Here is a 25,420-nt window from a genome sequence, read left to right as displayed (position 1 = left end):
ACCATGTCATGAGTGATGTAATATGTGATGTCATCAGCAGTGCATTGCGGGGGCGTGAGTTATAGTTCGCTGAACTAACTATAACAGGGGAATTTCTAGGGTTTTGTACGAGGGAAACGTCCAGCTAACTATAACACCCCTGAAACCTATGGTTTTTTTAGTGAATTTCTAAGGTTTTTGAAATGCCAATTCCTAACTATAACGTGCATGAAACCTATGGTTTTTTCAGTGAATTTGAAAGGTTTTTTAAATGCTAATTCCTATCTATAACTTATCTCTAAAGGTATCATGTTTCATGATTTCCATTGGATTTCTATATTTTTCAAATTCAGTGTGTCAATTTCATTAATTATGTTTTTTTTAAATTCTTTTTTTATCACCTTTTTTTAATTTATTTTTTTAATTAATTCTTTTAAAAATTAAGAACTATTATTTGTTTTTATTGGGTTTTTCAAACATTTTTTTATATTTTAAAAAATATTTCTTTAACTATATGTTCAAAACTTTATTTTATATATTTTTTTTCCCATGTTTTTGGATCCGCACACCCAATGCGCACCGTTCTCGATCCCTACGCATTAGCATCCGCACATGGTATGCATTGGGTACGTGTTTAGTGCATGATCGCAATGCGACAGGTACGCGACTCCCAGCCTATACGCAACACGTTCGATGTACGTAACGTGACGTTTACACACTTCCGCGATGCGTCATCTGCGTCTATGACGCGGTAGGTACGCGGATCCCGTGAAATATTTAACATTTAAAAAAACATATATATATGTATTTCATGTGAATATTAATTGAAGACAAACTCTAAACTAGTTTTAAAACTAATATATTTTTACATCTAATCCTATAATTTTTTTTAATTCAATTTCGCGGATGCGCGCTGGGTGCGTGCTGCCTATGCGCAGGGTGCACGGATCCCATGTGACCTGCAAAAAAAGAGATTTGATTGGTTCATTACACTTCCTCTTCTAACTATTAAAAGACCCCACCCAATTCAATCATTCTTCTTTGACCTTCTTTGGAGGAGCATCTCTTTGCAGAGAAGAAGATTTGTTTAGACTAAGTTTACACTTAGCTCTAACTTTTTTCTACTAAAAATGGCTTCAGGGCAGCAGGCATTACCTGCATCTCCTCATACATCTGAGGCACCACTCAAAGAACGTTTTTCTTCAGTGGTGTGGAAATGTTTTACTTTTCCTGTGGGGCAGAATAAGACCAATGCCACCTTGGTCACATGCAAGATTTGCAAAAGAGTGCTGTCGCGAGGGGATCCTAACAAGAAATACTCGTGCGGCACGGCTAGTATGATGAAGCACCTAGGGACCCTTCATCCAAACAATCTTGCACGAGAAGAATGCCGACGGATGAGAGACACTCCTGCTCCTGCGCCTTCCACCTCATCGCAGCCGAGCACTTCAAGAGTGCATCCATCAGCCCAAAATTTGGACATCCGTCCTCAATTTGAATTTTTAAAAGTGCTCTGCACTAAGTGCAATACGACTTTGTGCTACGGTGAGCAGTCGATCGATCTGATCTGCCGCCGGCAAGAAAGTCACATTTGCTATTTATTTTTTTATTGTTCCCTCAAGTTCATTGTTTGGTTCCTCCAGTTTTTTTTTGTTTGTTTTTTGCAGAAAAACCAAAAAAAATTAAAAAGTTTTCAGAAAACCCCCCAAAAAATAGAAAAGAAGAAAGAAGAAAGCTATTGGACTCCTGAGGCGGAAGCCGGGAGAATGCATAACTTTGTTTTTTAAAATTTTAAACTGTGAAACGCGTTTCTATCACCTCCCCTCCTACCTGCACTTCTTGGCTTCTCTTTAACAGCGCTCCACGCTGCAACGACCCCTCACCTCCAGACGCCATTCTCGAGCGCGAGGCGCGCCACAGACACGCCCACTCTGTTGGCCACGCCCCCTCGACCTCTTGTATATATAGCGAGCGCTGAAGCGAGGCGCTTCATTAGCTATTGGACTCCTGAGGCGGAAGCCGGGAGAATGCATAACTTTGTTTTTTAAAATTTTAAACTGTGAAACGTGTTTCTATCACCTCCCCTCCTACCTGCACTTCTTGGCTTCTCTTTAAACAGCGCTCCACGCTGCAACGACCCCTCACCTCCAGACGCCATTCTCGAGCGCGAGGCGCGCCACAGACACGCCCACTCTGTTGGCCACGCCCCCTCGACCTCTTGTATATATAGCGAGCGCTGAAGCGAGGCGCTTCATTAGCTATTGGACTCCTGAGGCGGAAGCCGGGAGAATGCATAACTTTGTTTTTTAAAATTTTAAACTGTGAAACGTGTTTCTATCACCTCCCCTCCTACCTGCACTTCTTGGCTTCTCTTTAAACAGCGCTCCACGCTGCAACGACCCCTCACCTTCAGACGCCATTCTCGAGCGCGAGGCGCGCCACAGACACGCCCACTCTGTTGGCCACGCCCCTTTCAACTCCCCGCCTCACGACCATAAATATGTGTCTTGGTAGGAAGCGCAGCGGACGAGCGCAGCGGGCGCGACGATTGCGCGCCGAAGGCGCGCCTAAGGCAAGCCCGTCTGCGCCCGTCCGCGACCGGCCGGGACTAGGGGCCTTACACTCTGCCCCACCTATCACCTACAGCCCGGCCCTACTTCGCAGCTACCATGGCCCCTGGCCCATCACGACCAGTACCAGCTCTCGCATCTCTGCTCTCGGCATAGCCTCCCTCTCTCCCCTCCCTCACCCTCCTCCTATTCTGGATACCCCGCCTACGACCTGTAGGCCTGCTCCTCCGCCAAACCCTAAAACCATCACAGCTTTCTACCTCAACACCCGTTCTGCTGTTGCCCACTCGCACGAACTCTCGGTCTTGCTGGACTTACAGGCCCCAGATCTCCTCTTCTTAACCGAGACCTGGTTCTGCGATGACTCCCTCCCTGCACTCCTATCCACCCTTCCAGCCTCCTACTACGCCCTCAGGGCTGACCGCCCTTTGGGCAGAGCCGGGGGCGGCGTGGCAGTCATCGCACGTACCGATTTCCCTTTTCAAATTCTCCCTCTACCTAACATTGCTACCACCGAATTCCTGGTGATTCCACCTCCCCTCCTCTTACCTGTTTCCTTACTTATCGTCCTCCTCAGTCCCCCCTGCAGTTTCTCCCAGATTTTTGGGAGGTCTTGGCTACCATTGCAATCAACAACTCCTCCATCCTGCTCCTCGGCGACTTTAATTTCTGGCCTTCCGATCCTGCCGAATGTCTGTCATCTAAGGATTTTTCCGAAACCCTCCACTCCCTTAACTTCACACCCCATGTTCACTCCCCCACCCACATCAAGGGTCACCAGCTTGACCAAATCTGGTCCCTGAACTGCCCTGTGGAATCCTTATCTATCTCCCCTTGCACCTGGTCCGACCATCATTTGATTTCATTTCTCCTTCCTATCCTTCCCCCAGCTATGCCCCCCCCGACCCAAAAACACCTGGGTCCGATCATGGGGCCGGGTCAATCTTGAGAATCTCTCCTCTCTCCTTGCTGGTTCTCTCCCGCCTCTTCAGGGCCTCACCACCGTCTCCCAGGCTGACGCTATAGACCAGTGGCTCTCCCGCAGCTGCGACTCCGTTGCCCCGCTCAAGCGCATTACCTCTAAACGCGACAAAGACGCCAACCGGTGGTTTAACCAAGAGCTTAAAGCCACCAAACTAATAGTTCGCCGCGCAGAGCGGGCTTGGAGGAGAAACTACTGCCCCACTTTGAAACTGGAATATATCAATATCCTTAACCAGTACAAAAAAAGCATCCTGGAGGCCAAAACAGCTTATTTCTCCTCCAAAATCTTAGCAGCGGAGAACCAGTCTAAGGAGATCTTCTCCATCGTTCACAACCTGGCATTCTCGGACAGAACTACGCTTAAACCTGTCCCGTCAAATGACCTCTGTCTTTCTCTTAATAATTATTTCATCCAGAAAATTATCACCATTAAGGCCAACATCCCCCCACCTCCCCCTTCTTTTGTGGATCCCCAATGTCCCCCTCCCAAAGGTAAACTAACCACCTTTCCCCCTATCACTCGGGAAAACCTGACTTCTTTGGTGCCTCTGATCAAATCTGGCTCCCCTCTTGATCCCTGTCCTGCCCATATCCTCCGCCACATCTTTGTCTCCTGTCTAGATCCCCCCCTTCACCTCCTCAACAGCTCCCTCGCGCAAGGCATAGTTCCTAGCTCCTTGAAGTCTGCGGTAATTGTGCCCATCTTGAAAAAACCTGGGGCAGATCCTTCTGTCCCTGCCAATTTCCGCCCCATCTCCCTCCTGCCATTTCTAGCTAAGGTGCTCGAGCGCCACGTCACCTGCGCTCTGAGCTCCTTTGTGGAGAAACATGGAGCCCTTGCCCCCCGCCAAGCTGGTTTCCGCCCCGCACACTCCACGGAGTCCGTGGTCATGTCGGTCCTCGACACCCTCAGGGAGGGTATGGACACTAATCATCACCAGGCCCTTGTGCTCCTCGACCTCTCAGCCGCCTTTGATACGGTGGACCACAACATCTTACTTTCCCGTGTCAGGGCGGTGGGGATCGAGGGGACTGCCCTGGTCTGGTTGTCCTCCTTCCTGAGCGACCGCACCCAGGCTGTTCGCCTGGGTGACTTCACAGCGGACTTCCGGAAAGTCCAGTGCGGGGTTCCTCAAGGTTCATCTCTCTCCCCTCTTCTGTTTAATCTATATATCGCCCCTCTTATCTTTTCTCTCCAACAGATGGAGGTCGCCGTATTTAACTATGCGGATGACCTCCAGCTGGTCTTTGATCTTTCCTCTCCTTCTGCTGTCCTCAACTTTCAAACTGTCATGTTTCACATCAGGGACTGGATGAGCCACAATCACCTCAAACTTAACCCGGATAAAACCGAGTTGGTATTGACGGGTGGTTCATCCAGCCCCTGGTCCCCCCTTTGCTGGCCTTCCTCTCTTGGTTCTCCTCCTGCCCCCTCCTCCTCTGTTAAAACACTAGGCATTAAGCTCAATTCCCAACTCACCCTCCACTCCCAGGTTAGCTCTGTGGTATCTTCTTCTTTCCTCTCACTGCGTACTATTCGCAAGGTGTCCCGCTTCTTTACTTTTTCCGCTCTCAAACTTATTATTCTGGCCATGGTGGTGTCCCGCCTGTACTACGGGAACGCTCTGTATGCCGGTATTCCTGCATACAGTTTGCGCCGCCTTCAACAGATCCAAAACCAGGCGGCCCGCCTAGCCTTCAACCTTCCCAAATTCCACCACTCCACCCCACTTCTGAAATCTCTCCACTGGCTCCCAGTGCGGGCTAGAATTCAATTCAAACTCGCATCCATCACTTTCCTGGCCCGATTGGACCTGGCACCTGCCTTCATCTCCTCTGAGATTATTCCCTATGTCCCCTCTAGGGACCTACGTTCTTCTTCTCAGTCCCTCCTCACCATCCCTCGCTTCCGGAGAAAGAAGTGGGGCGGCTCCAAATTTGCCATTCTAGCACCAACCCTTTGGAATTCCCTTCCCCTCCATCTTCGTGCCATCACCCTCTATCCCCAATTCCGCAAAAATCTTAAAACCTACCTATTCACAAAATCCTTTGAATAAATGCCCATTCCTCTCTCCCTGCTCTTAACCCTCAGTCCCCACTAGCTACAGCGCCAAGAAACCGCCGGTATACGTGTGCTTTAAAAGTGCTTTTAAACTCAAACTCAAACTCAAACTCGAAGAAAAAAAAGTTCTTGTAAGAACTAACTTTCCTAGTTTAAAAAAAGAGCTAAATTTCTTTGTTAGTGTGTGAAAGTTTAGATGAATGTATGTGTAGTACGTAATTGACTGAATGAATGCATTAGTAGCGTATGGTGAATGTATAAGTGCAGAACTATGAGGAAGTGCTGCAGCATCACACAGTAACCTCTTTAACTGCAGTGTGCTGTATTACTTCCGAAGCACAGGGATGCAACATATGTACATAAATATGTTGCAAATCTATGCTTCTCTCTGTACGGCTGCTTAAACTGCAGCCATGTGGTGACACAGGCACCCTTGCACCATAGTGCAAGGATATCTGTGTCATGTGCTGTTCGTTTTTGTGCAGGAAGACACACCTTCCTGCACAAAAACAATCAGTAAAGGCATTTTTCTCCTTCAATGTATGCTGAGCATTGTAGCATGCATTGAAGATATAAAAATGTGGAGAAATGGAAACAATTCTCCTTGTTGTGCTTTCCTACACCAATTTTAGAATGGTGCAGCATTCACACACATATCGAGATTTATGATTTATGACAAATCTAGACATGTGTCTTGTTCTATGAGTATTCAGTGCAATCATGCACAACAACACTTATATAACACCCTTTCAATGCAAACTGGTGTGCATAACGAGGTTGTATTTACATGGAGTATAAAAAGTGCACAGAGTGCATTTTCCTCTCTTTGTAAATATGAAAGAGTGTCTTGCGCAATAACTATGTTACAAAAAGTGACATATTTCCAGTTTTAAAATTCCTTGCGAATGATAGAAGGTAAGCACAGAGAAGAATGATTGAAATTATTGCGGTCCTTCAATAGCTACAATGGAAAATAATATGAACCCCTCAAATCTCTTTTTTTGCAGGTTACATGATATCTGATTATGGTCAGATTTCAAAACTACATAGGTATAAACAGAGTGTTTTTAGAAACGTGTTTCAACTTTGTAGCTTCTTGCAGATCTCCTCATTCTGCATATTGAGACTTAGTTAAACTTACCTTCACAGTAATAGCAATAAAAAATGGTATACATTTTTTTCTGATTTTCATTGCAATCTAAATTCATATAAGTTGCTTATTTTTAAATTTGGATCTGTGAAAAAAAAGGAAAAAAAAATTATAACATGTAATAATACATTTTTTACAACACAGCATAATTTCCACAAAGTAATTTGTTTGCCTTTTTTGCTGTTCTCAGAATATATTGAATTTCACTAAAAATAGTGATTTCAATCGTACTCATCACTTAACAGCGGGCAAAAAAAAACAATCAGAAAGATTGTTAAAAAAAAAACAACATGCTATTCTCAGCAAAATACCACAAGATACAAATCACAGATATATAAAATGCTTACGGCTAACAAAATTTTATACGTTTAACTTACAAAAACTGTAAATGTTGTCGCTTTAAAATTTTCACCGGATCTAAGGATGAATTTTTGGAGGAGGCACCACGCCCACAACGTTTTTCTTCAGTGGTGTGGAAATTTTTTACTTTTCCCGAGGGGCAAACAAAGATCAATGCCACCTTGGTCACGTGTAAGATTTGCAAAAGAGTTCTGTTGCGAGGGGATCCTAACAAGAAATACACGGCAAGTATGATGAAACACCTAAGGACCCTTCATCCAAACAATCTTGCACGAGAAGAGTGCAAACGGATGAAAAACACTCCTGCGCCTTTCTGAGTTTCTTTTCTTTTTCTTTTTTTCTGGCATGATTTCTCTATTTTTACGTTGAAAAACAGTATCTGTAAAAAAGAATCACAAATAAATGACACACGAACACGGGAAGACACCGATATGGACTTGAGGGGTCAAGATTTAGAGGCCTTGATAATTTTACAAAGCCTGGAATCTAGTGGAAGACCATCAGAGGAGAGTAATAATGAAAATATGGATAAAGAAACAGCGGGGATACCACAATCAAGTGGACAAAGTCATTTTAAAAAGAGCTCGCGAGCGATGCCACACGTTCCCTTTGATGCGATAGACGTCTTCAATGAAGCCATCCTGACTGATCTGAAGAATCTGGAAAAAAACAAACATCGCAAAATTAACAACTATAACATCCCAAGAAAACAATGGGAAGCAATACAAAATCTTAAGATGGATAAGACCGTGGAGATCAAACCTTCTGACAAAGGAGGAAATATTGTCATCTTCAATAAAGAGCAATATCAACAAGAAGCCTTACGCCAACTGGATAATAAGGAGTGTTATGTCGGGATCAATAGAAAAGAATATATAGAGTGTATCGAGACATATCATGCTCTCCTGACAACTTGGAGGGATGAAGGAATGTTAGATCAAGATGAGTTTCAATTCCTCTACTGTGACACACAGTTCTCCCGACTTTCTACCATCTCCCAAAGGTGCATAAAGATATGGTTAACCCCACAGGGAGACCCATAGTGGCCTCTACTAACAGTCTACTGGAAAACACATCCAGATATGCTCTTAATAACTTTAGATATCACCAGTTTATATACTTGCATTAATCACTTAGATGGAATTACTGCAGTGAAATGGTTTCTAAACAAAAGACCGTTGAGATTCCATAAACATAATGACATGCTCATACAAATGATAAACTATTGTTTGACAAACAACATCTTTCTATTCGCAGGAAAACTATACAGACAACAGCGGGGGACCGCCATGGGCACGTGCTTCACCCCCAGCTACGTGAATCTCTTTGTGGGCTGGTGGGAGAAGCATGTGGCATGGGCGGACTCCAATGAACTATGGCTAGAGAACATCAGTTTATGGGTACGTTATATCGACGATCTGTTTATTATCTGGAGAGGGGACCGTTCCTCGGTTGAGGAATATTTAACTGCTCTCAATGACAATAATCTTAATTTGAAATTTACTGGCCAAATTAGCGACAAATCTGTCAACTATTTGGATCTTGAAGTTTTCGTTGATAATAACATATATCCACACGCCTGTATAGAAAACCAACTGCTGGTAACACTGTGTTACACGCAGGAAGTTACCACCCTCAAAGCTTGATAAGAAACATTCCATATGGAGAACTTTTGCGTTTAAAACGCAATTGCTCCAATTTTAAAGATTTTAGCACAGCCAAAAATGAAGCACTTGAAAGATTAAAAAAAGAGGGTATAACAACATAACTCTGGAACATGCTGAGCAAAGGGCGGAGACGGTGGATAGGAGGACCTTACTAATAACTAAAACTAAGGAGAAACCCATAGATGGAGACTTTGCCAGAATGATCACAACGTATAACACCAAATCTAATGAAGTTGTGAAAATTTTTAAGAAAAACTGACACATATTGGAAACAGATAATGTTTTGAAAAAACATCTACCAAAGCGCCCTTTAATTACTTACAAACGTTGTCAATCTTTGAGAGATCACTTAATACATAGCCACTACGAAGACCCAAAAATGAAGAAAAATAAAATTGAAATATTGGTTTTTTTCCCCATGTCTACGCTGTAAAGCCTGTAAAAACAGTAACAAAGTCACGACCTTTGAGGGCAGACCGGGGAATCCCAGGCCCATTAGACAAATAAAAAAGCTTTTGAACTGTAACTCTGATTACGTCGTGTACTGCCTGGAGTGTCCATGCTCCAAGCGGTACATTGGTAGTACAATACACCCGGCAAAAAAACGCATTTTGGAACATCTACGTGCAATAACCAATAAAGATGCCAATTATCCTGTTGCACGACACTTTGAACAACATCATCAAAGCAATAGAAACCTCTTGAAGTACTACTGTATAGACCAGGTAGGAAGAGATGAAAGAGGTGGGGACAGGGTTAGGAAATTGCGGGTGCTGGAATCAAAATACATCATTGATCTCCAGACCAAAACTCCAATAGGATTGAATAAGGACGAAGAGTTATGGGTTCATCTTAAGTAAATAAGTACACCTTCCTCATTATCTGTAGACAAAATTATCAGATAAGATGGGTTAGTAAGTAAATAAAGCCTATTAGCAAATCCCAACCTAGCACTTTATGACATTTGCCCATCCAGGGCACAATTGTGGCAAACAGGGGTATCAGCAATCGCCTTATACAAGGAATGAATTGAATATAAAATTACATCAACAATACTGCTAAATGATTGTGAAATACATGAAAATAGGTTGATAATAATTAGCAGGTATTAATATGTATTGCTCTTCCCCTCTTTGTAAAAACGAATGGTTTTAAAATTTTTCTTTTTTTGCACTATGCACTTTATTATTCACACTTTAGCAGTACAGCATTGTAATATCTTTTTATAAACATCATTTAAGATGTCTGCCATGGCTTTAGGACTGCAATGCAACGTTAGTCCATTATTTCTGTCACTGAATGATCATGTGACTTACAATGTTTAAATACTGCTTTTTGTTACACGGCAAACTGACATCGATAAAGCCGCAAGGCGAAACGCGTCTGTCAGTGCAGGGAGGTTTGCACAATAAAGTATTTTCACTAAAAATACACCCGTGAGTGCCTTTCAATTTGGGAGAGGAAGGACAACCTCCTTTGTTCAGTATATATATATATAGCTTCATGCACATACTGTCATGATAATGCAAATGATGGAATGGTGTTTAGAGAACAATGTTTTCATGTTTGATAAACTGATGTATAGACAGACACAGGGCACAGCCATGGGTACCTGCTTCGCCCCCAGTTATGCGAATTTGCATATGGGCTGGTGGGAGGAGCAGGTACTCAGGAGGACATACAATGTTCAAATGTCTAATAATGTCATGTTGTATCAGCGTTACATCGATGATATTTTCATCCTGTGGAGGGGTAGTGAACAAAGTGCCAATGAGTTTATTGCTGCCATTAATGAAAATGAGTTAAATCTTAAATTCACAGGCACGATAAGCAAACATTCTATTGTATACTTGGATTTAGAACTATACCCCATGAACAACAAAGTGCATTCATGCACACACAGAAAAACAACATCAGGAAATGCCATCCTTCATGCACAAAGCTTTCATCCCATCAAATTGATTGAGAGTATACCTTATGCTGAATGTTTGCGCATGAAAAGAAATTGCAGTACAACAGAGAGTCTGGTAATCTCGACGAATAACTTGTTTGAGAGACTTAGCAACAGAGGGTACAAAGATAAAACTCTGCGAGCTGCGGAGCAAAAATGTGCTAAAGTTACTAGACAAGAATTACTGTTTAAAACTGAAGCCAAACGATCTAAGTCTGCGCCAATGACGTCACAAACGCCAAGGCTTATTACAGGATATAACATATATCACCAGAAATTGAGACAAATCCTGTACAGGCACTGGCCAATAGTGAGATGTGACCCCGTCATAGGACCATCATGTATTAAGCTCCCTCAACTGACTTTCAGGAGGGCGAAATCCATGAAAAATGAACTAGTCTGTAATGCGCCTGTACAAACCAAAGGGACCAGTTGGTTAAAATGTCAGAATGGATTTTTCAAGTGTACAAAGTGCAAAGCTTGTAAACATGGAGTTAATATCAGTTCAATCTCCACTCCCTTATGGAAAACCCCATTGGAGATCAGGGAGCATTACACTTGCAAAACAGAATTTGCAATATATGTGCTACGTTGTACTTGTAACAAACTGTATGTGGGTAGTACCATTCACCCCGTACATGTTAGAATTTTACAACACCTAAGGGCCGTTAGCAATAATGATCCAGCTTACCCTGTGGCCCGTCACATCAACAACATGCATAGTGGTAAAGCAGAAGACCTGACATACTTTGTTGTTGATTGTGTGAAGAAAAACATCAGGGGAGGGAACAGACAACTGGCACTAAGGAGACTTGAGTCCAGATATATTATCCTGCTGGACAGTAAGATTCCTAATGGCCTTAATGCTGATGAGGCATTAAATGTGCATCTGTAAGACAATAACTGCCTCTTAAAAGATTCGATGATCCATCCTTTTATTGCTGACCCAGTCAGTCAATGTTCGTTACCTGAGTTTCAAATACACTTGGTTCAAGGGAATATCACTTTAAATTTATGCTAATATAGGTATCAATAGCAGGTTACAAATTCCTTAGATTTAGTTACACCATCAATAGCAATCGGGTTAGAACAAAGGAGTATTGGTGATTGCCCACTGGGGCTTTATATTTTGACTGAGTATATTCACTCTTTTTCTTAAACATGTCATTCATAAAAAGAACGACGAGGTATTATTATTTAATAATATATTCTAACTATTGATGAGTATTGCGCTATAATTATGATGGTGTAAACTAGCTATTCCGTTTTCTGACAAGTTGTATATATATTGTGAATAGGAAGAAAGACTTATCTTCCGTTGTGACTTTCTCTATGTTTATCATTTGTTTACAACGTTTCTAAGCAACTGTTTAATTAATTTCAGGTGTAGAGACTGTATAAATGACTTACGAAAACTGGGTCGGTTACAGTGAGCAAGGCGGACTTGTTCCGCCGAAACGCGTCTGGCTACATTGTTATGAAATAAATCTTTTCCTTTGAAAACCCACGGTGTCAGCGCCTGCTTCAGATCTCAGAAACCCAGGATTGGATCTAATATATATATATATATATATATATATATATATATATATATATATATATACACATTTATATATTTATATTTACATACATAGATGTGTGTATATATATATATATATATATATATATATATATATATATATATATATATATATATATATGTTGTTTAAATGTTTGTAGTTAATAGAAATATTTTTTTAGATATTGTTATGAATTTTGGTGATTTACTAAACTTATTTTTATTTTAAACGTGTACGAAATATTTCATATTTATTTTAAATAATTTGTTTATGAAAAATGAAACTTTTAAAATATTTATTAATGTTAATGTAATTGTTTTGGCAATAATATTGTACTTGAAAGTCTGTGAATCGATATTTTTGACATATTAAATGTTTATTTAAAGGTGAAAATATTTTTGTTTTCGATATTTGTGTTTTCGTTATAAGTAAAAATCGATATTTTTAGCAGCAATATTTCTGTTCTCGATATTTGTGGTTTTATTAGTTAAGTATAGGAAGGAGATATTATTGCTAATGATACTTATTTTCCTATATTTTTGGGTTTCTGTATTGTATGCATTAATAATATGTCATTGATCAGGTGACTTTATTTGCAGGCTCCTATTCCTGTTGCGCGGAGATATCTGTAGCACAGAACTCCACACAGGGAGGAAAGAATCCTCAGTGCAAATCCTTGCTTTTTTTTTTCTCTGCGGGGAATATATTTTCTCTGTGGTGAAAGTCTTTCACCTAAGCCTTCCCGTCCCCCAAATATGGGGGAGATCTGTTCTCCTTCTCAACCTGGAAGGGGAGTTATGCCACCCCTGTGCTTACATTTATGAGCAGGAGAGGAGTTTGGGAATGCCTTGCATTTGACTCTTCTAGTCACTGGAATATTGTGTGTCTCATCTTAGCCCCAGAGTTACTAGGACCACTGATTTAAAAATGGCAGCTGGCACTGTGAAATGTAATTGTAATAATAACAATTATTGAACAATAATTGTAAGATGGCAGCAAGTGCTGCAGTTTGCATGTGACCCTTCTCAGTTAGCGGCAGAGAGTAATGAATGTCTTTTGGAGGCGGGACCTGCGATTTAGGTTGCATGGCCATGCTGCTCTGACATCTTGGAATCTGTGGACCTGATTTGTATTTGCTTTGTAATTGTGCAAAATTTAGTATGATAAGATTTTAATCAGCCAACAACAGTTATGTACGCTTATGTTTCAATATGCTGCACATGAAATAGGAACTACAGTAGTGCAAGAACTGACTAATCGTGTTTACATGTTTGTTCTAAAAGGTTTAACTTGCAAATTAGCACATTTTTTTTAATAGCAGGGCAGTGTACTGGTTTTACTGTAAGATTTAAACTGATCATCAATACACTTGACTTGACTAGTTCCATCTGTTTTTCTGTATTGTGTGGATTTTAAACTGCCCTACATTCCCTAGATGTAAATAAAGTTGTGCTATTTATAGTGCCATTATACCTGACAGCAACATTGACCTCGGTTGTATGTCCCACAGACCTGCAGACCCTACTAGAGTAAGCTATTCTAGGCTGCCGGACATGCTTTCCATGTGCAGTGCATCACATTCTGCCACTCTGTGTCAGTGGTGGCCAATGGAACTGCCCAGTCTCTTTTTCCTGCCCTACTACCCACAGAAAGGTCCTGGCACTCTTTATCTCCTCATCCTCTAAAAAACAAGAAAGAGTTCTCAACATCACCTACAAAGGAGAGATGAGGGTCCACCTTACAAATCAATGAGCTCAAACAGTGGGAGCTTGTCAATATGGGAGTCAGGGCTCCACCCCCACCACATTTCCTGCCTCTTATTTTGGGCCATATGTACAAAAGCATTTTTGCAGTAGGAAACAACCCGATTTTTTAATCAGGCCGTTTCTGACCGCAAAAATGCTTTTACACATGTGCAGAGCACAAATTGCGATTTTGTAACATATTACCGAATAACAATTTGTGCTCGGTCTTTGGAAGGGGGCCTGTTTAGGACGTCCCTTCCAAATACCTAATTGTAATGGTATGTATGAATGTTTTGCAACCAAATTCACACCAGAACATGGGCTGCTATTGGAATTCTCCAGGGCATATTATCAAGCCCATTATCGCCGCTTTAGCGGCAGTTTTCTGCAGCTAAACCGGTGATAAATTTTTAATGCCGTCCTTGATAATATGCCCCTCAGTGCGTTACTATTTTTAGAGCCGATCTCCTTCTGTTACCTGCAGGTCACTAGTTACAATGGGGCATATTATCAAGGACATGCGATAATTATCGCAAATCGTGCTTAGCGCGATTCACATTATCGCAGTCTATCGCTGGAGTACATTGCCGTGTTAGCAGCGTATTAGCAACGCTTTGCACAATGGCGATGTACACTTCAGCGATAGACGGCGATAACCGACATTTGCGTGAGAAAAGCAGCGATAATGTTAGTGCGCTATTGAAAACCTTGCTGATAGGGGAGTGTGGACTTAACATGTCAATCCACCTCCCATTGTGAATATAGCTTAGTCAAGTTTGAAGCAGGTGTTAAATTCCGGCGCTAACCGCAGTTAGCGCAGCTTTTTTTATCGCTTGACCTGCATTGATAATAGGGCGATGTTGTGTTGGGGACGGATTCCATGAGGATTAGCTGAGGAACGCCTACTTTGCATGTCATTAGCGATAAATATGGCTGACATGCAAAGTAGAAAGAAAAAGGCAGCTAACTCAAGGAAACTTGCGTTAAAGATTGTTAGCAAGTTCTTGTAAATAGTGAGTTAAAAAAATCGCCGCTTTTTTGGCGCTATGTGTCGAAAAAGTGGCGATATGTCTCTTGATAATATGCCCCAATATTTGTAATATAGCTTTTTGTTTTTGAATCTGCCCCAAGGAGACACATGCAAACTACAAGACATAAATTAGAACTGTACTTTTTTAAAATCAATATTTACTTTTTCTAAGGTTACTGAAAACGGTTCTTTGGGATTGGAATAAACACTTAGGCCTCGCTTTATGAAGGGCTTACGATGCTGTTGCATCACTTTTTTGTGAGGCTGCGGTGGCATAATAAATGCGCCACACTGCGCCCTATTTACAAAATGATGCATCTAGGCAGATGCATCACTTTGTAAAGCCCTGTACTACTTTATACTACCTGTGCCAGGTATAATGTATGCAGGGTGAGCGTTCCCCTGTAAAAAAGGCTCGTAGTAGTGGCGCAGTGAAATCAATCAGATTTCACTGCGCCACTTCTACGACTTCACCGCGTCAAATACTTATGCCTGCTTCAAGCAGGCGGAAGGACTGACGCAGGGCCTTTCACTTGGGACTTGCCCATGTGTAATGACACAATGCTGGAGTTGCATCAGTTCTCTGACACACTCCAGCAATGCGTCATTACTTCGCCAACAGATACGTCAGGATTCCTGACGTATCAGTTCAATCCTTGCGACATGGAGCGCCATAGTGTAAATACCGTGCATCCATGGTGTCGCATGGAGGGCGCAATGAAAAGTGTTGCATCGCTATTATCAACCAGCAGTGCGCTACCACATTAAATGAAGCCCTCAGTGCTTAAGTGTTAGGTACATAGTTACTAGTGCAATTACTCATGTAGAGAGATAGATTTGACGTTCTTTTCCCAACAACATTTTATTGTTGACAGGCAAGATGAGCCCAGGGGCGGCCTGGGCAATACATCATATACATGGAATGGCATTGATAAAGATGTCAACATTTTGTAACAAGTTCGGTGAAGAATAAGAGATATATGTGTCCGAACTAAACAAAAGAAAACCTCATAAACCATGAAGAACTGTGTCACAGCATGCATCCTTGAAATTTGTGGTAGGGAGTCAGATCGCAGCATATCAATGTATGGACAATGAGTCAAAGTGCGCATACCCAGTTGCTGTCATCATGGTAAATCTTCGGCTCAGGGGGCTGGAGGGAGAGGTTCAAGATATATACCCATATATATAGCCCATCGCTTCCATATTTTGGGATGTTTCTGGGGACATCCCCGTGCTTTGAAAATCGGAAGTTCCAGCCCCATGGAGAAATCAAGGCCCCTCTTCCATACCCCGACAGAGGGTGGGAGAGTCACCTTCCAAGCTCTAGCAATATCGCGCTCCGCTAATGTGAGCCCTAGAAACAACAGATGCCTTTTGTATCTATTACCTCCGATCCCGATGGTAATATGTAGAATGGTTAAGCGTGAGCACCGCAGAATATCCTACCTCAAGACCTCAGAGAGACAAGTCAATACCCCGCGCCAGAACCGCGATAGGGTGGTGCAGTCCCATATAGTGTGAAGGAAAGTACCTTCCGCCTGCCCACAGTGCAGGCACATGGGGGAGTCAATCATGGCTGGACGCCAAAGTCCATAATGTGTAAAGTAGACTCTGTGGAGGTATTAAAATCACAAATCGTTAAGGATAAGGAGATGTGATGCTGCGTGATACGACTGAATATCTGGCCCTGCAGTATGTGAATTGGTAGCACATTCGTAGTGCGACCCGCACAGTACCCCTCCTGAGGATCGAGTTTGATTGCCGAAACCGGGCATGTGTGGGGTAGGGATGATTTTGGAGTTGATATAGTAAATAGGACAATGAAACCATTTTGAAGTTGGCCGACCTGCCAAGCAGTGTCAGCGGCAGCTGTGACCAGGAGCTCACTTGCTTTTTAATCCTGGACCCAGGCCTGTGTAGATGATTATGTTTAATCCTGGGTAACAATGGGGCCAGGTTTTTAGTCCAGGAGCCGGATTGGGACGAGGACAGGAACTCCCCAAAGTACTTCAAGCCGCCTGCGGCTACTGTGACCTGCTGCACCCAGATTCCGAGTTGATCACCACCACATAGAGGCCACAGATAGGACTTGGAGGCATTCATATAGAGACCAGAGCTTTGGCCAATGATTTCCATTATACAAAGCAGGCACGGACCAGATCTATTCGGACGTGTAAAAAAGAACATCACGTCGTCGGCATAGAGCCCTATGCGGTCGAATACCTCGCGCGACCACTGGAAACCATATATCTGGGTGTCAATTCGCACCCATGCCACGAGTGGTTCCATAGCGAGTGTGAACAAGTATGGAGAAAGAGGGCATCCCTGCCTAGTACCTCTTCTGATATGGAATGGTCGTGAAGTTGCGTCCGCGATTCTTACGGAAGCTGTAATGTCAGTGTACAGGAGGCAAATATATCTGAGAAGTTTAGGAACAATATTCAGGTGGTCCAGGAGGACAAATAGGTAGGTCTAGCTAAGGGAGTCAAATGCCTTGTCCATATCCGCAAGAAGGAGCTCAGCAGGTTCCTGCAGGCGGTCAATGGCGGCGATCCCATTATGCACGCGACGAATATTATGACGAGTGGCACGGTTGGGCATAAAACCGGCCTGGTCAGGATGGACCAGGGTAGTGATATTCGGAACTATACGATTGCCAATTATTTTAGCCAGGAGTTTGGCCTCGATGTTGAGTAGAGAAATAGGTCTATATGACGCTTGCAGCTCAGGGGGCCTGCTCGGCTTAGGGAAGACTACAATTTTGGCATGACGCCAGTCTGTTGATAGACAGCCGTCCTCCGTGGAAGCTTGTAGAGCAGCCAAATAGTGCACAGAGAGCTGGGATGAGCATTTCTTATAAAAATCACATGGAAAGCCATTGGGACCCGGCGCCTTGCCTGGATGCATATATGCAAGGGCACTTTGGACCTCCTCTGTGGTGATTGGGGCATCTAAGTCATCACACACTGAGTCTGGCAGGGACTGCGGGGGCAGGTCAGCCAAGAAACGGTCGACGGTGGCTGCTGAGAGGGTCTCTCTTGTCAGAATAGAGAGTCATATATTATTCAACAAAGCTGGTCACGATGTAGGTCGGGTCTGTGAGCACCTCATCCAACAGTCCTCGGACGGCGGGGAGGGTCGCCGGTCAGAGCGTCTGCTGGCACAGACGATGCAAAAAGGCACTAGATTTGTCACCCTACTGGTAAATGCGGCTGCGCGTAACAAGCCAGTATGGTTTGGCTTTGTCCAGGAGGTCACTAGCGTAGAGCCATTGGGCTACGGGGAGCTGGCGGCGAGCCGCCGCGCCATCGGCTTCCTGGCCCCTACGTTCCAGGTCCATTATCTGTGCCTCCGTACGGACTAGCCTCTCGGTAGATTTGACGTTCTTACAGTACCTACATATTCCCTTATACAAAGTTTCAAAAAGTATAAGACCTGCCTTGAAATCATAGTTTATCTCTTAACCACTTATGAAGTGACAGACGCTGAGTGCCAGATTTATCAAGATTTGATGCTGTGCAACACAGCAAGACAACTTGTTGTGCTGCTTAAAATGGAGAAGGCAAAAATGCACTATATTTAATAACATATGGTCCAGTCCTGCTCTCTCTCTCTGTGCTGCTGCACTTGTGCCTGCTAAACCCAATGAGGCACCCTCATACAACAGTGCAAGGGTACCTGTGTGAAACTAAGGGACTCCTTCCAGCACAAAAATAATCCTCTTAGGCTTTTTCCTCTTCGTAAATGTGCTGCAGAAAGCAAATGAGGGAATCGTTGCCTCTGCGCCTGCACAGAGCCAGACAGCCCATATGGAGGCGCACTGATAGTGTGCCGCAAAAGAGTGGTGCACTGTCAGTGTGCCTCCTTAAGCCAGCCCTCTAGAATGGTTAAATGGGGTCCCCTATGACCTCACAGACATCCCCCTGCAATCAGGTACAGTCATTTAATGCCTGCTAGAGGATCTCTCGCCTCTCTTTGATGTGCAGGCGGTTTGCTGCCTGCTAGCTTTGCCAACTTAATTTGCAGGCCTCCATAAAAAAACACTGGCCAGGCTGGTAAAAAGTAGCAGTGGTGGCAACCCTACCACCTGCACTGTGAAACATGAAGTGGCTTGTAAACAGCTGCTCTGTATTACACTGACTGTGCTGTCTCCAGGACAGGCACGGGTTTGTGGCTCCCCAAGGGCAGCACATTCACTGTAATAGGGCGCACTGTTACTGTTTGCACCGGCACACCTCCTTCAAAAATTAGGCAAACAATGACTGTGCACCCTATCTGTAATGCAGGCTTAGCATATCCTTTTATTTGATGATGTTTCATTGAGGTTTTGGTTGCAGAAGGTCCCTATTGTGATGTCTGGCTATATTTTAGATTCCAGAGTGGCAGTTTTGATTTTGTCACATTAGGTTTTAGATGACATCATGAAAGTTTAAGTTCTGGAAGGATGTCAAAAGCCAGATGGGTGCCCATGATTTGTTTTGCAAGGGTTAATCCGAAACACCTCAAACTACTCAGTTGCAGAGATGTCCAGATGCACGTAGTATAATATCTCTGAGATGGGTTGACACACTCAGTTAAAAGAAAATCACATTCATTGTATATGAATATTTAATCTAAATTGCTATATTCTTTTGTTAGTGCTATATTAAATGATTCAAAAAACAATAAGAATGCCAATGCTGCTAGTACATCAAAATTCTTTTAGACGTGCATTGAGGAAAACAATGACACAACAACCGCCTATTCCGTTGGATTTAATCCCAATGTTTTTTTATCAATACATAAAAAAGATTTGAACATCACACAACATCTTTCACTTTTTAGTAAAACATATTTTTATCCTAACAAATAACGACAACACGTATGTATTTACATTCAAACCACACTTAAACAGACTCCCATAACCCCATGTATCCTAACTGATTCAAAACATCATTCACTCTACCCATACACACACTTGTCAGACCTACATAAAACAATACCTCACAAATCTACAACATAAATGCCAAAAGACAGCTTATTTCAATAGTATGCAAGGCCATCAACGCAAACGATTTCTCTAAATCAAAAACATATGCAATTTTGATCTTGGATTGGCCATAACAACAACGGTCTACACGTTTCGAACCCCTCCAAGATTTTGGGGATTCTCATCAGGACCAAAACAGCTGGAAAACAAGAAGAAGAAATATCCATGTCTTAGTAATTGACCTTAAGGACCCCTAACTCTGCAGACCTCATCTGTTCAAAAGCCCTTACCTTTACAGATGCTCAATGTTCAGCCGACCAAAGAGCGTATCAGTTTCTCCAAACTGTAGCGCCTAGAAAACAATCATTCCGTCACAGTCTCATTCATTCAATTGTAAAGTCAGTGTGAACCCTCACTGATATACATGTAAATATGAAAATTATGAGTGTTTAACTTTTACTAACTGAAAATCAATAGTAGCAGGAAAACAGTTGCAGATAGAAATGGCTAAAACATTGATGTCATTCGCAATATTCTGTTTGTTCAAAAATGGCAAGAACCTTGTTTGATGTCCGCTTTTCCGCTAGAAAAACGAATGTTGTAGCACCCGCGATGGCGTGGCAGTGTTTTACTATGAAAAAGAGGGGAGGGGGGCTACGTTACATATGTAGCAATTTCACGTGGCTCCTAACATTGACATTTGGCACAACTAAATAACGTTTTCCGCCGAGCATATTTAACCGTAGTTTAAACTACCTTGTATTCTGTCTGTTGTCCGCTTGAAAATAATTGCGGAGATGCCAATGGCGTTCGGCGTCTTTCTGGAGAAGAACAGACGATATAATTCAATTAGCTCTTGTTGTTTTAAAAGACATGGCGATTATACAAGCTGCTTGCACCAAACTATTTCACGCAGTTGCAAAATTAGCGCGGTTCTTACCTCTAATTGCAATATCAAATTTGCAACCGAGTTGGTTTGTTTGGCAGTTCGCCTTCGAGTCGAATCTCTAGCGTTAAGAGGGCGGAGCCTATTATGAACATGAGGGTGATTGCATCACCATCTGTGGAATTCTGGTAATTGTAGTTAAGGTTGGCCTCATACAAAGGTTATTCGAATTCTTTACATGATTTGTTCATCCTGACGATTCATGCAGCAAATGACTTGCGCTAGACTGTGATAATATGTAGATATGAATATCGACTGTGCAGTTGACTCCTCGCAGTATTAGACTCTGCGGTGTTTATAAGTCGTGAAACATGTGGGCGACTCAATATTACTTATAGTTTGTACATTTCTGAAAGTTCATTTAGCCCATTGACGGCTGTATTAAATCTGATAGTTAGCATTGGTTCGCGTTTTTATTAATTTCACATCCAGATCTCTACCTCTAAGATCCTGTTCGACCTTTGAGATAACAGCCATTTTAAATCTTTTTCTGTCTGTGTGTTTGTCTGCCAGTGGTTCACTAATGGAGCCGTTTGTACATTCTTTCGAATTCTAGATTTGTGCTGTGAGATTCTATTACGTACTTCCTGATTGGTCTTCTCTATTTATGATTTCATACACGGGCACAGAATCCCATACACAACATTCTTGGGCTTGCAATTAGAAAACGTCTCGTGCTTCCAATGAATTGCATTATGGGTGAACAAGTCGCCTTCCAATGTTGATTCACAACATATGCACGTTCCACATTTGTGGTGACCTTTCACTGGAGGGAGGCCCACATAGTCGCGAAGGGCGGCTGTTTTTAGTTTAGGAAGTGCTGCTCGCACTATCTCATTGGTGATGCTTTTATCCTTCTTGAAAGCAAAAAGTGATGCTTCCATGAGCGTCTTATCAAGGTTTTTTACCAAATGCCAATTTTGATTGATGACCTTTTTTTAGCCAATTAGACGTTGGACAGTAAGTTGAAACGCACACAATCCTTTCTGTGCTTGTTCTTACATTTCTCTCAAGCAAAATTTCCCGTGGGGTCCCCCACGCTCTCTTCATTGCTTTTTTTAGAAGCTTTTTGGGATAACCCCTGTCTGCAAGTTTTCCCCTTAGGTTGTTGGCATGGAATGTATATTCATCTTTGAAGGAACAATTGCGCCTGATGCGCAAAAATTGTCCGTAGGGCAAATTTTCTTTCAGACTCCGTGGGTGATTGCTTGTGAAATGATGGGCTTTATTTCTGTCAGTTTTTTTCTTAAATAAAGTCGTGACCAGACGTTCTTCTGTTGCATATACTTCTACGTCCAGAAATGGCTTTTTGTGAGTTGAGTGATTCATACTAAATTTCATGTCTTGATTTTTTTAGTTTTTGTAATTCTGTCTCCTTGTAGACATTTCCCATGGCTGGTTGCTGAATCTTATCCTGCCTTGTGTTTTTTGCTGGCCTCTTCCTAAAAAAGAAGAAGGCTGCTGTTGTTGTTGTTGTTGGAAATTCTGTTGGGGATTGCCCCGTCGATTGAACCATGGATGGCTGCTACTGTTTTCCGTTTCGGTGCCACTGGAAGAGTCTATCCTTATCTCCAAATAGATTTCTACTCAAGAGTAGAGGCACGAAGATTTCTCCCAGAATATCAGGGCAGATCGAAAAATATTTTCATCACATTTTCGGAAACATCCTCCTCTTCCAGTGGCAGCGAAACGGAAAACAGTAGCGAGCATTGAGGGTTCAATTGACGGGGCAATCCCCAACAGAATTTCCAGCAACAACAACAACAGCAGCCTTCTTCTTTTTTAGGAAGAGGCCAGCAAAAAACACGAGGCAGGATAAGATTCAACAACCAGCCATGGGAAATGTCTACAAGGAGACAGAATTACAAAAACTAAACAAATCGTCTATTTATAATCTTTCGGATAAAGTCTTGACAGATGCAGAATTAAGCATCTTAGAGAAAGGATTAACCTTTGTTCCAACACGGAATACTAGTTTTGTGCAACTAAGGGCAGAAGTTATAGAATTCTGCAGAAAGATCCGCCTAAAAACTTTTTTTGCACCGCATCCTAGATCAGGCTCTGTTGAAACAACAGGTTTCAAGAAGAATCCGCTTTCTGTCCACCATCAGGTAAGATTCCCAAAGAGGTAATTACTTTTGAAAAAACAGTTTTATCAGCAATTGCTGAAAAACAAAAAACGATTTGTGAAACCTAATATTTCCAAAACCCAAAAGAAGGCTCTTCTTAATCTGAGGAATGATTCAGCAATAACAAGAAAACAGGCCGATAAAAGCGGTTCGATTGTGGTCTGGGGTATTCCCCAGTATACAGCTGAAGTAAATAAACAGATTTGTGATAGAGAATGCTACAAGAAGATCTCTAAAGATCCCACATGGGAATTACAAGGACAACTTTTCATTATCTTAAAAATCGGATACGATCAAGGATTTCTAGTTAAAAAAGAATACGAGTACCTACAAAACAAACTTCCAAGAACACCAATTTTTTACGTACTTCCTAAGGTACATAAAGATGAAATTTCGGGCTGCGAGTCGCTAATGGAACCTATTTCAAAATGTGTTGATTATTTTTTAAAACCTTTCATGGCGGAAGTCAAATTGTTCCTCCAGAATACCACAGATTTCATTAACAAACTTGAAACAATGAATTTTGAAAAAAATAAACATCTTTTAGTGACCTTAGCTGTGGTATCTTTATATACCCAAATACCACAAGATGAAGGACTGGCGTGTTATCTTCTTTTCTAGATAGCAGAGACAAACCAATGAAAATACCAACTGAATTCATAATGTAATTGGCAAGTTTCGCTCTAAAAAAGAATTACTTCAATTTTAATGATGAATTCTACTACCAAACGTAGGGAGTAGCCATGGGTTGCCCATTCGCCCCAGAGCTAGCTGCACTTTTTATGTCCAGATATGAAGACAAATTTGTCTACAATAACAACCCTTTCTCACAACACATTAGAAGTTGGGTACGATTCATCGATGACATTTTTATGGTTTGGACAGGAAATGAAGAAGAGCTACACTCCTTCCATGGATGGTTAAACAACAGGACAGCAGACATGAAATTTAGTATGAATCACTCAACTCACAAAATGCCATTTCTGGACGTAGAAGTATATGCAACAGAAGGACGTCTGGTCACGACTTTATTTAAGAAATAAACTGACAGAAATAAAGCCCTTCATTTCACAAGCAAACACCCACGGAGTCTGAAAGAAAATTTGCCCTACAGACAATTTTGCGCATCAGGCGCAATTGTGCCTTTAAAGATGAATATACATTCCATGCCAACAACCTAAGGGGAAAACTTGCAAACAGGGGTTATCCCAAAAAGCTTCTAAAAAAAAGCAATGAAGAGAGTGTGGGGGACCCCACGGGAAATTTTGCTTGAGAGAAATGTAAGAACAAGCACAGAAAGGATTGTGTGCCTTTCAACTTACTGTCCAATGTCTAATTGGCTAAAAAAGGTCATCAATCAAAATTGGCATTTGGAAAAAACCTTGATAAGACGCTCATGGAAGCATCACTTTTTGCTTTCAAGAAGGATAAAAGCATCGCCAATCAGATAGTGTGAGCAGCACTTCCTAAACTAAAAACAGCCGCCCTTCGTGAATATGTGGGCCTCCCTCCAGTGAAAGGTCACCACAAATGTGGAACTTGCATATGTTGTGAATCAACATTGGAAGGCGACTTGTTCACCCACAATGCAATTCATTGGAAGCACGTTTTCAAATTGCAAGCCCAAGAATGTAGTGTATGGGATTCTGTGCCCGTGTATGAAATCATAAATAGAGAAGACCAATCAGGAAGTACGTAATAGAATCTCACAGCACAAATCTAGAATTCGAAAGAATGTACAAACGGCTTCATTAGTGAACCACTGGCAGACAAACACACATACAGAAAAAGATTTAAAATGGCTATTATCTCAAAGGTCAAACAGGATCTTAGAGGTGGAGATCTGGATGTGAAATTAACAAAACGCGAAGCAATGCTAATTACCAGATTTAATACAGCCATCAATGGGCTAAATTAACTTTCAGAAATGTACAAACTATAAGTAATATCGAGTCGCCCACATGTTTCACGACTTATAAACACCGCAGAGTCTAATACTGCGAGGAGTCAACTGCACAGTCGATATTCATATCTACGTATTATCACAGTCTAGCGCAAGTCATTTGCTGCATGAATCGTCAGGATTAACAAATCATGTAAAGCATTCGAATAACCTTTGTATGAGGCCAACCTTAACTACAATTACCAGAATTCCAGAGATAGTGATGCAATCACCCTCGTGTTCAGAAAAGGGTCCGCCCTCTTAACGCTAGAGATTCGACTTGGAGGCGAACTGCCAAACAAACCAACCCGGTTGCAAATTTGATATTGCAATTAGAGGTAAGAACCGCGCTAATTTTGCAACTCCGTGAAATA

General features: G+C 42.2%; 1 long non-coding RNA gene across 1 annotated transcript in view; it reads right to left on the bottom strand.

The window, feature by feature from the left end:
• The window catches only part of LOC146835409 (uncharacterized), a 41,106-nt gene extending 20,034 nt beyond the window's left edge, over positions 1–21,072 (bottom strand). The window contains exons 1-2 of the long non-coding RNA XR_014960728.1: positions 20,970–21,072; positions 20,786–20,850 (exon numbers count right to left, since the gene is read on the bottom strand). This is a non-coding gene — a long non-coding RNA (uncharacterized LOC146835409). The remainder of the gene's footprint in view (positions 1–20,785; positions 20,851–20,969) is intronic.
• Between the last annotated feature and the right edge of the window lie 4,348 nt (positions 21,073–25,420).

Source organism: Triturus cristatus, chromosome 4_2 (genome assembly GCF_964204655.1).
Source record: "Triturus cristatus chromosome 4_2, aTriCri1.1, whole genome shotgun sequence".
Taxonomy (NCBI): Eukaryota; Metazoa; Chordata; class Amphibia; order Caudata; family Salamandridae; genus Triturus; species Triturus cristatus.
The sequence above is the reverse complement of the archived record's forward strand: the minus strand, read 5'-3'. Positions and strand labels throughout refer to the sequence as shown.